Below are 14,664 nucleotides of genomic sequence, written 5' to 3' on the forward strand. Positions count from 1 at the left end.
GGAAAATGTTCCAATATGTATGTAAATGTCAGCATTTTCTTCAGATACCTTTGGCCAAGATATATGAATATCTGATGATGATTATATTTTTAGTAGCTTTTATATGCTCCTCACAAAAAGACAATTCGAACAACACTGAAGAGAACATGGGCACATTCACACTGTCATCTTAAAAAGCTAGGTACACAATATCTTCTTATCTCTCAAACACACTTGGCAACACAAGGCATATACCTGTTTTATGATGAACCTGTGAGATTGTGAATATGTTCAGGTGGCAAAATCATTCACTAGATAAATATACTGCTAGTGACACCAGCCTTCAGAGAAGAGGTCTATATAAATATGCAAATCGAAGACATCAGTAAATAGTAGTTGTAGGAATTGTGCCAAGCATCAATGGGAAGGGACTAAATGTGTGAAGGTAACTTACCACACTCACATTATAAGTTCCTAATATTAATCTACCATTACAAGGAATGTCATCCTGGTCTTAATTTTACCCAGGAAAATGGATAACTGGGGGAAAAAGCCTTTGGGCTACTATGCAATGTCACTTTGGATAAAAGAACATATTTATTACTAAGTCAGTGGTACAGGATCATCATAATAACAGCTTGGATTTCCTAGAATGATGCAAAACAACAACAGGAATGATTTTTTTCCCAGCAGTAGTGAAAAGTGTAGATGATTATAAGAACTTAACTGTGTTCTAAAAAATAATTTCAGATGGCTTTCTTCCTTTTTTTTTTTTTTTTTTTGGCTGTCGGTTGAAGTGGTTTAGCTCCTTCCATCTGATAAAACTGAGGATATTTCTGTTCATTTTCAGATATGGAAACAAAAAACCAAAACTTTGTAGCATAAATATGTATCATAGAATAACAGATGGTCAGGAACCTCAGAAGATGTACTAATATCCAACTAATATTGAATTTGATAGAATATACATTTTCTTTTAGTCCTTAACAAGATGACATATGATCTATTTTGGGATAGAGTTTAGCCTAATTTTCTGGGGTTTTCTCCTGGAAATCTAGTAGATTGGATTAGGTTCAATACTTTTTTTGAAAGACTACAGGATGACAGCTTATTTCTAGCTCTTTCAACTAACGTAATAATGAAAAAGATATGCCATAGGACACAGGACTGAGAAAAGTCAGTGGTACAGGAAGTAATCTCGGCATTTACTAATATGCTCAGCCAAGAACATAATTGCTCAAATAACCTTGAAAAGAGATGAAAGTATTGCAGTGGCGCTTATCCTGATTTCAATTACTCTGGTTTAAATGGGATGAAATAGGGCTCTAACTCTGTTAATTAACAAGCCTATCCACAGGTGATCTCTAAATGCTGCATGTATAACTCCCATTAATGCAGAAAATATACATGCCTAGAAATGGCAAGTCTGTATATTAAACCCAATTATGCAGTTTATGAGAGAATTGACATTCTTTTATTTTTCCACAAGAAAATTATAGTGAAGGGTGAAGGGAGAACGAGGAAGGAGTGGGGCAGAGAGGATGTTGCATATATTAATGAATAATGGTCTGGAGGCAGCACTTTTCTTGAATTAGTTCATTTTTAAGAAGAAAAAAGGAATTGTCCTGCTGGGGACATTTTTCAGCAGGGAAGCCTGACTGGCTTGTTTTTTATCTGACCATGATGTGGTTGCAGTTAGCAGTAGCACTTACAAAATGAGGAGCAGTCACTGTACCAGAAAATACGAATCTAAAGAGGTCGAAAGATACTTGAGCTGTATGCAGTTGTTGTCTAAGGGCATGATGCTTTAAATTCTCCTTGGCTAACCATCCCCGTCCGCAAGTCTCTTCAGGTTTTGAGAGTTCAAGGCAAGTATCTTATCGCGTCTATACTACCACCTTGAAAACTTCTTTTTTTCTCTTATTTTACTTGCCTTAACTCTGCTTTGGGCGAAGTCAAGAGAGGATTTCTACTTTATATCAATAATACAAGTGTGGATGTTTTCAGCGTTAGAGAAACTATAACACAAGTAATTTAACTCAAATCCACCACTGATAATTTTTTAAGTAAAATATTTCCAAATATGAAAGAAGGCTAAGTTTGAAAGAAGAGATTTATGGGGAAACTGGTCTCCTAGGAAATGTGAAGAAATATACCAAAAAACCAAAAATCCAGAAGAATGGTAAGGACTGTTTTCAGTGTTAGTGTGACCTTCCTGAGATGTTCCAAATCAATGACTAGGAAAACTCTGACATGAAAGAACCCCTAACGGAAACAGAAGCTCAGCTTGCTGGTGTTTTTCAAGATGCCTGGTGGCTTTTACTGCCTGGACTTGCAAGGGCCAGTAGCCCAGGGATATATGATTTCCTCCTGAGTGTTCTATCACTATTAGGATATTGTCTGCCACCAGGTATGCACTTGTAACTTGCTTATAGCCTTCAGATCCAAAAGGTTTTCCAACTGTCACGTGAGATTAATTAAATCAAAGAGAAAAATCACAATTCTCTTATCAAGTTAAGCACTGAAAAGATTTTTGTTAAAACAATGAAGTATGGATTATAATAACATATTTCACAGTAAAGAACATTATTTAAATAAATGCAAATACCTATAACAAAATTATTGACCTGTTACCATACTGTAACTCAGGGGTCAGCAATCTATGGTTCATGGGCCAAATCTGGTCCTCCCTATTGGAACACAGTCATACGATACACTTGTGTATTGTCTGTCTGCTTTCTTGCTGGAATGGCAGAGTTTAGTAGTTTTGATAACCACTGCATGGCCCTCAAAGCCTAAATAATTTTATCCAGTTCTTCACGGAAAAAGTTCACCAACACTAGTGTGATTTAATCTTCATTTAGAGAAAAGTGGAATGCTTTCATTAACTTTTCCTGAATCATTATACCTCTAGTTTAAAAAAAAAAATGTCTTTCAAAGATATACCTCCAACTTCCATACAGGCAGGTATGAAGCAAAGTGCCAAACGAAAGCTGAGCACAGCTATGAGCAAATAGCTATCAGCAGTGCCACCGTTGATAAGAAGGCTGTGGACAATTGGAAACCAAGACAAACTATAAATCAGAGGCTTCAGAGAAACAGGAAATAAGACTTCTGGGTAATTCTCAGGGTTTTTTCTTCATTGGAAATGGTCATTGCCTTAAAATTCTTCTTATCTGTGAATCAAGAGGTGAACCAAGATATATTCACAGATATTCAGCAACAGATATTCATAAGCTGAGGGCTTTCAAATGAATAAATTCTTACCTTGACATGTTGTAAAGATGATAAATTTTCTTTAAAATGTCAAGCAATGGTTAAAACAAAACATAACCGTTAATGAGACCTTGAAGTTGGAACAGAAAAATATCTCTGTTCAAACGATTGACATTTAAGTAACTGTAGATATACAGACAGATATTCTTTGCATCATTACAATACAAATCAGTCTGGGACTTGCACCCAAGTATGCAAAAATAGAAGAAGAATCAGTAACAGGGAAACCAAAGGACAAGATATCAATCCAGAAAGAATAAGAATAGAAAACTGTCCTGATAGCTATTAGCAAGAAACTATAATCATTAATATAGATTTACCAGAAAATTATACCCGTATATCAGTTGTGAGTGAGAAAAAAAAGCATATGTGTGCGTATGTATATATATATATATATATATATATATATATATATATATATATAAAATTCAGAATACTGTATAGTTTATTTTATACTGTTGACATTTTCAACTAATCTTTTTAACTTTTATAGAAATTCTCAAGTAAAAAAGTTGGTGAAGTTATTTTAATGTTAAGGTAAGGTATAAATAAGGTAGGCTAGCTTCCATTTACAGGTTACACAAGTAACAGAGCTATTATTCTGACTAAATGAATTAATAAGAATAATTCTACTTATTACTCATATCCCTCATGAATTCATTTTTTATATTTAAGTTATTTATTGAACATCTACTGTATGTCAGGCTTTTGATGCTTTTGATTCAGCAGTGAGCAAAACAGAAATTCATGCTCTCATCGGCTGAACCATCTGGTCCAGGAGACAGACAACCAATGGCCAAACATGGCTATTCTACTTTCAAATGTATCCTAATCCAACCTCTTCTCACCACCTCTGCCACTACTATCCCAGTCATATCACCATCATCTCTGTCTGGTTAAGTTCTTTAATTTTCTGATCACTCTCCCTGCTTTTGCCCTCAGCCCCAAGTTTTAGTCTCCACATTAGAAGTAAAATAATTCTATTAAAACCTACTTCACATAGTGCATCTTCTCTCTTGAAAGCCCTCCAGTTATCTTCCATTTCATGAGAATAAAGTGCAAAGTCCTACTGTCACCTCCCAGTGTGTACCCTCAGCCCTATCCCCCATCTCATCCCCTACAACTCTTCTCACTTACTCTACACCAGACCCATGGGCTTCTTGACTTGCTCCGTGAAAACTTCAGGCATAAGGAAACACCTGACTCAGGAACGTTGAATTTGTGGCTCCCACACCACATGTTCTTTCCAAGAAATCAACATGCTTTACTTCCTCCCTTCATTCCTATTTCTGTCCACTATACCAGATAGAACATGCTCCATCAAAAATAATGCCTCATCCATCATGAGGATCCCTTTCGTCAGCTTCATTTCTGTTCTTCATTTATACATTAATGGTTCATTTGATTACACGTTGCAACACCTCTCCCCTACATTTGTTTGTTTTTTGTTATGTCTGCTTCTCTTATAATCCTTTGTTCTAACCATTGCTTAACATTTAAAATGATATTTATTATTTTTACAATTTGCTGAGGTAGGAATTTATTCAGTTGAAGCCACTTGACTTGTGATTAATAGCATCTGTTTTGCTGGTTCTTCTTTATGTTTGTTTCTCTTATCATCTTTCTTATTGTAAAATATCTGCCCATTTTCTCTCTTTTACTTTTTCTGGATCCAGATACTTTTTATATATCCCAAATATTAACTACTTTGGTCAGTAAATGTCTTCATGACTTGGTTTTGACTTTTCTACGATGTGTTGTCTGAACTCACTGAAATAATTGAAACAGTAAAGTGGAAGACCTTAAAATCTTTATAAAATGGATTTTATAATTTTTTATGTACAGTTGATTAAATAAGGAATAATTAATTTTGAAGGTCTTTTCTAATGACACTCAGAATTATTTTTAGTAATTCACATTTTTAAATGCCTACCTATACTCTATCAAAATTATTGGAAGCTAAATATAGACATATTTTTGTTTTCTCATTTTTTAATAAACTCAGATATAATACATACCCAATATTAAGAAATACATATATAGATATAGATTTGGATGTATAAACTAAGGAAGAGGAACTACAGAATTCCTCCAAATTCATCAAATATACAAATTCATCAAATATATATATAAGTAAATGAGCACTATTTATCCTTACCATCAGATTTTTCAGGTTTGGGACTATAGGATTAACATACACAAACTTTCATCCTGTCTATATGCTTATTTTAACTTTCTGATATGCACCCCTAGTTAAAGTAAAATCAGTACAAACTCTCTTGTTTTTTTTTTCCTACTGAATCAGTTACATTAACATTTTATTCATTACTATTTTTACATTCAGAAAAGGTACGTCTTTACTCAACAATAATCCTGTAAAGTTCATTTGCCTACTGTAAACTAAGTTTAAAATATGGGGATATATGCATATGTATAGTTGATTCACTTTGATATAAAGCAGAAAATAACATACCTTTGTAAAGCAATTAGGCTCCAATAAAGATGTTAAAAAAAAAAAAAGAATAATACTTGGGACTTCCCTGGTGGCACAGTGGTTAAGACTCCGCCTGCCAGTGCAGGGAACATGGGTTTGATCCCTGGTCCGGGAAGATCCCACATGCTGCGAAGCAACTAAGCCCATGCGACACAACAACTGAGCCCACACGCCACAACTACTGAGCCTGCACGCCTCGAGCCCGTGCTCCACAACAAGAGAAGACACCGCAATGAGAAGCCCATGCACTGCAACGAAGAGCAGCCCCCGCTCGCCACAATGAGAGAAAGCCCACGCACAGCAGTGAAAACCCAAAGCAGCCAAAAATTTAAAAATGAAAAAAAAAAAAAAAAAAGAATAAAACCAAGTTCACTTCGCTGACTGAGCTAGTATTGTTAAACTATCAATGAAAAACAAGCTAGATTAAAAATTACAATGATTGTAAAAATAAACAGGTTAAACATTCTGCCTCATCCCTGTTTCTGCAGCCTCTCACTTTCTATAGCAACACATACAACTCTGGGCTCACCCATTCTAAAGCAAAACAGACATACAAAAAAGCAAGCAAATAAACTTCCTTCTTTTTTCTGAAAGGAGAAATGTGGGACTGGGAGACATTAAAAACTTTGACAATATCACAAGGATTTTTGGTTGGGGCAAAGTCGGGGCCAGAATTCTCGCTCTGATGTTGACTTCAGGCAAAGGCCTTCAGAGGCTGTACCCTCCAGGTCAAGGGTGCAAACTCAGGAAGCAGAATAATCTGGGTTTAATCCTGGCTATTCTATCTACTAGGTGTTAATTTACTTAATCTCTTTAAACTATGTAGCCTCATCTGGAAGTGAATATTATAAAAATTGAACCTACAATCCAGGGTTATCATACAGACTAATGAATGTAAAGCACTTGCCAGTAGTACCTGGCATTTGATAAATGTTCAATAAATATTAGGTATTGCTATTAGTCCCCATTCTATATTGTTACTTTGCCCTCTTGTCTGAATCTTTAAGGAGTGCACAGTTCTTCCTTTTTTTTCCCTTACAAAGAAGACCTATGTGTACCCTGAAATCTTTTTACACTCATTCTAATGGGGAGGCTTCATCCTCTCCCTGTAATAAGATGTTAGCTAGTATCAGGACTCTGCCTGTCTTCTACATTTTTGCTCAACCAATATTCTTTATTTTTTTTTTATTTTTATTTTTTTTAACATCTTTATTGGAGTATAATTGTTTTACAATAGTGTGTTAGTTTTCCCTTTACAACAAACTAAATCAGTTATACATACACCAATATTCTTTAAATACTGTCTCTACCATGCTGGTCCTCTGGTCTCAAATCTTCGGTGATACCATCTGTTATCACCACAGTAAAACTAAGTTTCTCAGCCTGGCTTTCAAACTGCCCATACTCAGAACTAATCACTTCTTGGTTTGCAGTATTCAAGCTCTCATCACTGACCTTGTCCCTAACCAGTTCCCTCACAGCTCATGATGGCAGCATGGTTAGTGGTTAAGCATGCCATCTCTGGAATCAGGTTGTTGAGTTCAAATCTTGGCTTGCCCAATGTTTCATTACAGAGGTTCCTCTATCTCACTAAACCTGAGATTCCTCTTGTGTAAAATGAAGCTAGTAATAGTAAAAATATGTTCCACTGGGACTAGATAAGATAAAGCGTGGGACCTGAACCATAGTAAGCACCCAGTGAATACTAGCACATCTGATGGATGGTGCATCTTACCTTCTCTTTGATGGATGAGGAGTTGCTTCTTATGCATAAGCAAAGAAAGTGTTTTCTTGAGATGTAAGCTACTCCTGGTGAAGACGCTGTGAAGACTGTTGAAATGACAACAGAAGATTTAGAATATTGCATAAATTTAGTTGACAAAGTAGAGGCAGAGTATGAAAGGACTGACTCCACTTTTGAAAAGTTCTACTGTGGATAAAATGTTACAAACAGCACTGCATGTTACAGAGAAATCATTCATAAAAGGAAGAGTCAATCAATGCAGCAAACTTCTTTGTCCCCTTATTTTAAGAAATTGCCACGGCCCCCCAACCTTCATCAATCACCACCTTGATTAGTCAGCATCCATCAACATTGAAGCAAGACCCTCCATGAGCATAAAGATTGTGACTTGCTGAAGGCTCAGATGATGGTTAGCATTTTTAAGCAATAAAGTATCTTTAATTAAGGTTTATACATTATTTTTTATAGATATGGTTGTATTACACACTTAATAGATTACAGAATAGTGGAGACATAACTTTTACATTCACTGGGAAACAAAAAAAATAAAGTGACTCGCTTAATTGTGATATTTGCTTTATTGTGGTGGTCTGGAACTGAACCTGCAAGATGTCTGAGGAATGCCTATAGTAAAAAATATATATCCTATTGCCCAAAAAACATTGCAAAAATATCTAATGAAAAATCAGATATGAACCCTCCATATGTATATGTGTGGCAACTTTTAGCCTGGGAGATAGATATATATGTAATAAATACACACGTGTATACAATATACAACATGTATGTATGTTACATATAATATATTTTATTAAATACGTGCAATATATTTGTAAAAGATAGTTGTTTAAGTAAATTTAAAATAGAATTTTAAGAACCCGTACAGTGAAACTATTGTAAAAAAGGCCATATTTATTTGGGGCTTAGATTGATCTTCTTATTGTCTACACTTAATTTGAGGTTTCTAAACATTTACCTTGCAGTGGAGCCTATTCATCTGAGATAAATCACTTGATATGAAGAACAGAAGTTTATCAGGTATTAGGAGTATTAAATTATCTTTCTTAGTAAAGGGAATAAATCAGTTTCAGGAAAATGTGGGGGAGGAATATGGTGTTTGTAATTCAGTTCCCTCCACCCCCACCCCCACGTACATGTTTATCAACCAGCCATTGAATATGGACTGCTCCCAGGGAGGAAGCATGACCTAGGGCAAGAGCTCTAGTCAACTGAGGGAAAGAGCACTCAACTGAGAGAAGTCAACCTCCCAAATCCCCAGCAGGTGAAGTGGAAAGAGCCTAGGTCCTGAGGGGTGGAGTGCATCTGGGAGACACACCACAGCATCCACTACTGGCCTTGCCAGGTTACTTCCTGAGACGTAGACCTCTAAATTCTCTATCTTCTTCCATACTTTCATCAACATTCTGTCGTATGCTTCTCCTTCCCCGACTCAGCTACCATTGACCCTACCTTCCCTCCACAAACTTCTCAATATCCTCGAGACTCCCCACAGAAAATTCTGTCTTTTTCCTTGGTTTAACTAAAACCGAACCCAACTCTTAGATGTGGCTTTCTTTCTCTACCAACAACCACTTATTTTCCTTCATCCAGCCAGAACGTGTTAATTCAGATGGATTAACATTCTCCTCCATCCTCCCTGCCAAAACTTTTCTTCTGTATCCCTTTGAAACTCATAATAACTGGATATTTTATCTTCTCCTTTTCCTCCTTTCTACCAACTAATGATGTCCTTGTCATTGTCTCACATTTTTCAAAGATGCTGGCTCTGCCTCAGGGTATAATTTTATACCCTGCATCTTGGCACCATCTAGGGTGACATCATACTCACATGAACAACTTGTGAAACACCCTAGTATCGTTATACTCAGAAAGCATGGTCCACAGACCAGCAACACTGGCATGACCTGAGAGCTTTGTAGAAATTCAGAAATTCAGACACTGCAGAATTGATTTTAAAGAGCAAGAAGACATATAAAGAAAAGGGTGTTTTAGTCAGTGGGAAAAAACATGACAGTTTCTCTAACAGGAAAATAGAATGAAGGTCTTAAGCTGTAAGCTGAGGCTGAGAAATCAGAAGAAAAGGAGGTCAGAGTGGATGATGGTTCAGTAAAGATAGGTTGAGGTCAAATCATGGTCACACAATTCATGAGAAAGAGTGTGGATATTCATATGTTGATTTTTCAGGTAGTGATGGTATGACTAAATCTGATAAAAATTACAATAAATTAATATAAGGAGCAACAAAGATTTAGAAAATAACCTAGGAAACCATTATGGCAGAGAGAAACCAAAAAGTCTACATTCTCTGGATAAATGGGAGAATCTAGTTCACACTGCTACCCTGTGAGCCACAGAATCACTCTGGCAAGTACTCCAAAATATAAATTCCAGAGCCCAGTTTCCAAGATTGTTATTCAGGATATCTGGGATGATGCCAGAATGTTCTTTTTATTTATTTTTTTGGCATTTCCCCAGTGAATACTTCCTGGTTCAACCCCTGCATGTAGGTGTAGTAGTTGGCAGGTCTTGCTGTAACACTAATGTTCTCCACCAAAGGACACCTCTTTTTCCAGTTTCATAGAGAGGAGGTGTATGTACTACCTTTATTTCAACCTAGAATGGTCCTAAAGAAACAGAAGCAATTTTAGAGAGTTAGTCTGCCATCTAATATACAAAATATATGTATATATATGTTACCATATATAACATATATAACATATATATAACATATATAACATATAATATATATATATGTTCTTTATTCAGTTTTAATCAGGTTACTACCTGGAATCCCTAAAAGAATTGGCTGACCGAATTGGCTACAAAAGACTTCAGACATCTCTAGGATGAAGTCACCATAATTAAAATTAAAAGATAAACAAAAGTCTGGGAGAAACCTTACTACACTGCATAAAAGAAGCAAAGGCTCTCATTATAAATAATTTCTAGGGGACTTCCCTGGTGGTTCAGTGTTTAAGAATCCACCTGCCAATGCAGGAGACACGGCGTTGAAGCCCTGGTCTGAGAAGATCCCACATGTCACGGAGCAACTAAGCCCGCGAGCCACAACTACTGATCCCACGTGCCACAACTACTGAAGTCCGCGCGCCTAGAGCCCTTGCTCCGCAACAAGAGAAGGCACCACAGTGAGGAGTCCGCGCACGACAACAAAGAGTAGCCCCCGCTCGCCCCATCTAGAGATAGCCCACGTGCAGCAACAAGGACCCAACACAGCCAAAATAAATAAATTTATTTTTTAAAAAATAAAGAATTTCTAGGAATCATAAAGAAAAAGATCAAAAGAGGGATGGCAAAGGATCTGAACAGACAAGTCACAGGAAACAGTACAAATGGCCAATGTAGGTAAGACTTGTTCTATCTCAGGAATAATCAAAAAAGGCAAAGGAGGAATCAATGTGACATTATTTTTGTTTAGGTTCTTGGCAAAACTTCTTTTTTTTAATTGTGATAAACAGTGATTGAGAGAGTGTGAAAGTGGTTCTCTAGTGGTATCCAACTTGTGGGAATATAAATTGTTTTTTATCCTTTTAAGAATAATATGGTAACATCTATAAATTTAAAATTCTCATACTCTTTGGCCTGGCAATTCCAATGTAATCTAGGCTGCAAAAGTACTAGCATTATGACCAAAGGTTTCTGAGAACGTCAGTTTTAAGATTATTTATAATAATAAAAAAATTGGAAATAACCAAATTATATATCAATAGAATAATAATAAAATACAGTAAACCATGAAATGTTTTCCAGTATTTCAAAGGATGAGGTGTATGTATAGGTCCTAATAAAGAAAGATCTCTTTGGTATATTAAATGAAAAAAAATCAGTTCATACAATAATACATATAGTATGATTGAACTTACTATTTTTAAAATTTATATGGTTGCTTGTATGCATATATGCATGAAAAACTATGTTACAAAGTCTGGATGGATATAACATAACTGTGACTACTTCTGGGGAAGGGAATAATTTGCCGAAGTGGGAGTTCGTGGAAAATTTCATAATTTAATCTGTATAGCACTGCATTATATAAGTTTTTTACAATATAAACATATCCTTGTATAATTGAAAAAAATAAACAATATATATTAAATTCTTCCTAATATTGGAGAAAACCTATTAAGTTAAAGAACTCTCAAAGGAAAAACAAAGCTCACCTTGACTATCACTGTTCTAATACTAAGAAAAAAACCCTGAACTGCCCTGCTATGCTTATCTTTGATTGAATCCTTAACACTACATTTTAAAAAATTAAAATATAACTATGATTAAATAAAGGGTTTAGAATGGGGCTATTTCAAAATGTAAATTTGGGTAAAAGTTAGTTTGCTTGTTCAATTTCTCCCTCTCTCAAAGCCTTAGCTGATAAAAGCTGTTAAAATGTTGAGTGTGTGTGTAACTGATTCTGAGGCAAGATAAATTCATTATCACATAAGAAGGTATTTCCCATTTCACGCTAGCCCCTCAGCTTCGTTGCGTCTCTATATAGATCATATTTCTCTAACTGAAGAGAGTGTACTTTATAGACTGGTCTGACGCCTACCATTCTCATCCTTGCTGTGAGATCCATAACAGCGTTAACGCTGATAAAGCATCTGTGGTCCTTTCCACTTTAGAAACCCCCTGCAATCCTTCCCTAAACTGCTGGGGGTCGTCATTTTTACAACAGGAGACCGCTTGCATCAGTGAAGTTCATTTTAACCCTTTGCCCTGTTATCCATGGAAAGGGAAGTTCTACCCAAATCCCAGGAGTGCTTTAAACTTTATTTCTGAGGTTAATTAGACGCACACAAAGTTCGCTACCTTCCCCAAAGGGGGGCGTCTCCGAGCAAAAATGCCTTCCAATGGAGAATCCATCGTGTGATAATACAAGACACAGGTAGCAACGTTTGGAAAGAGAGAGAATGGAATTTCCTTTTTTTATGTGTGTGGTGGGGGGGAGGAGAGAGAGAGAGATGGATGTGTATTTTGTCTATGGGAAGGAATGGATCTCGTAGTGGACAGCATTCTTAAAAAAAGAAGAAAAAATATATAAATATATATACACATTTTTTCCTCCTGAATAAAGGAGGTGAAGCCCATCTCTCTCTATTTTGATCCTAATCCCTTCTCTCCCGCCTCGAGTGGCCCGGGAGCACCCTCTCTTTTTAACAAATGGCTGGCAGAGCAAGCTATTCACGCTCTCTCCTTTGATCACCTCCGAGCTGTCAGCCCGTGCCGCAGTTTTCCTCCCAGCTCTTGTTCCTGCCTAAAAGTGGAAGTAATACCCCCTGAAAGAAATACCCTAGGTGTCCTGCAGAGCATCAATCTATTTCTTCTTTTTCCCTGAGGCCCACCCTCCCAGCTTGAACAAATCCCCCTCTTCCTCCCTCCTCCCCTCTCTGCAGAACCCCGGTTCCTTAGGAGACACCCTCCGCTGTGCGGGTGTGACCCCCCCCCCCCCCCCCCGGGCCCAGCTGTCTGAGACGCTACCACCCAGCCAGACGGGGGACGCTCCGCCCCGCCCCTCCCCCCGCGCCCCTCCCCCGCCCGCGGGGAGCGCCGCCCGCCGGGAGCGGCTCCCGCAGGCATCTGTGTTCGCGTGTGCTGCCTTTTGCTTTCTGGAAGGCACGCATTGTTTTCCGATAGATGCGGCCTTTCTCTGACCCCCCAACATTCTTCCCTTTCCCTTCCCCCGTCGGGGACTTGGGTTGGCCCGCGGCCTCCCCCGGATCGGCGTTTGGGTCTCAGCATTGGGGAGGCGGCGACCCAGCTCCCACTCAGCTGTGAGCCTTTGCAGAGGCGGCTGCTTCCAGACAGGGCATAGAACACATTTTCCAGCGCGTGTTTCCCGTCGCTTGTTTACAGCTGAGATTATAAGCAGTCTGTGTCCCCTCTTATCATCGTGTCAGGCAGTGATAGATAGTTTGTAAATATTATTCAAAGGAAATAATTTGCGAAGGCAAACAATTACAAGCAGAGTATATGGACCATGAGGTTTGTCCTTAATGTGTTTACCAGAAGGAAGGGAAAGGGGGCTGGGAAGTGGGGAGATGATTGTGGGGTGGGGGTGGGGGGAGCGGGACTCCAAAGGATTCTGATTCTGTGACAGTGACATAACTAATTAAATTTAATGTTGCTTAAAAGCCTTTGCTCTTTTCCTGAAATTGCTCGAAAGTATGCATTATTTAAAAAAAAAAAAAAAAGATGTAGAAAGGGGAGGACTTAGAATGACTGAATACAACTCATTGTGCTGGCTGAAAAATGTCAAACTGCAGTGGAAAGAAATACAGCATTGCAGGCTGGTGTGCTGAGGCCCTAGCTAGGGAAGCTGGATCTGCTAAGTGGAAAATTCCTGTGGAGGACGTGTTTCCATTTCCAATGGGAAGAAAGAGGGTGTTGTTGGAAGCTGGCAATTCTTTGGAAAATACAGAAAATACAAGGGAGATGACAAAATGACCTCACTGAACTCTGAGAAATTAAGCAAACAAATCGTTTCAGCCAACATACCACATTCTTATAGTGCCTGTGCCTGAATAACAAGGCTGAACTACACGTTCCATTAGAGGCTGAAATCTCAACTCTCCCTCCCTGGTCCCCCAGGTCTCCTGAGAGGAAAGAAATGATATTTTAGACACTGGCAGGGCTAGAGAAACAGGACTGTAGGAGCGTGTATGTGAGGACACGTGTGCTTAGGGACATGGTGACTTTGCATCCTGAATACTAAAATGATGGTGGCACTTTTATTAGCAGAGGATTTCAATTTAGGTGGGTTTTTTGTTTTGTTTTGTTTTGTTTTCAGATGGAAAGAACCTCAGCTCCTAAAGGGAGTCCACCGAATTTTACTAGCCAGGGCTGGTCTCTGTAAGAAGTTACTGGGGTTTCTTCAAAGGATGGCTTGGATTATGTCAGGAAAGGCTAGTAGTTAAGGGAGCAGAGGCCAGAGGGTGCACATTTCGGAGACGATGTGAAGGCATCTTCCTATACCTGTGACTAGAATTAAATTTTATGTCATCTAAACATATCCTGGTAGAGAAAAACGAAGGCTAATCAGAAGCCACGATTTTTATTGTTCTGCAAAGCTTCTGTCAGAAAGAAAGGGAAAAAAATGTATCGAAATTTCTATGCACACACACAATGCAGTACAAAT

Source organism: Kogia breviceps, chromosome 2 (assembly GCF_026419965.1).
Source record: "Kogia breviceps isolate mKogBre1 chromosome 2, mKogBre1 haplotype 1, whole genome shotgun sequence".
Taxonomy (NCBI): Eukaryota; Metazoa; Chordata; class Mammalia; order Artiodactyla; family Physeteridae; genus Kogia; species Kogia breviceps.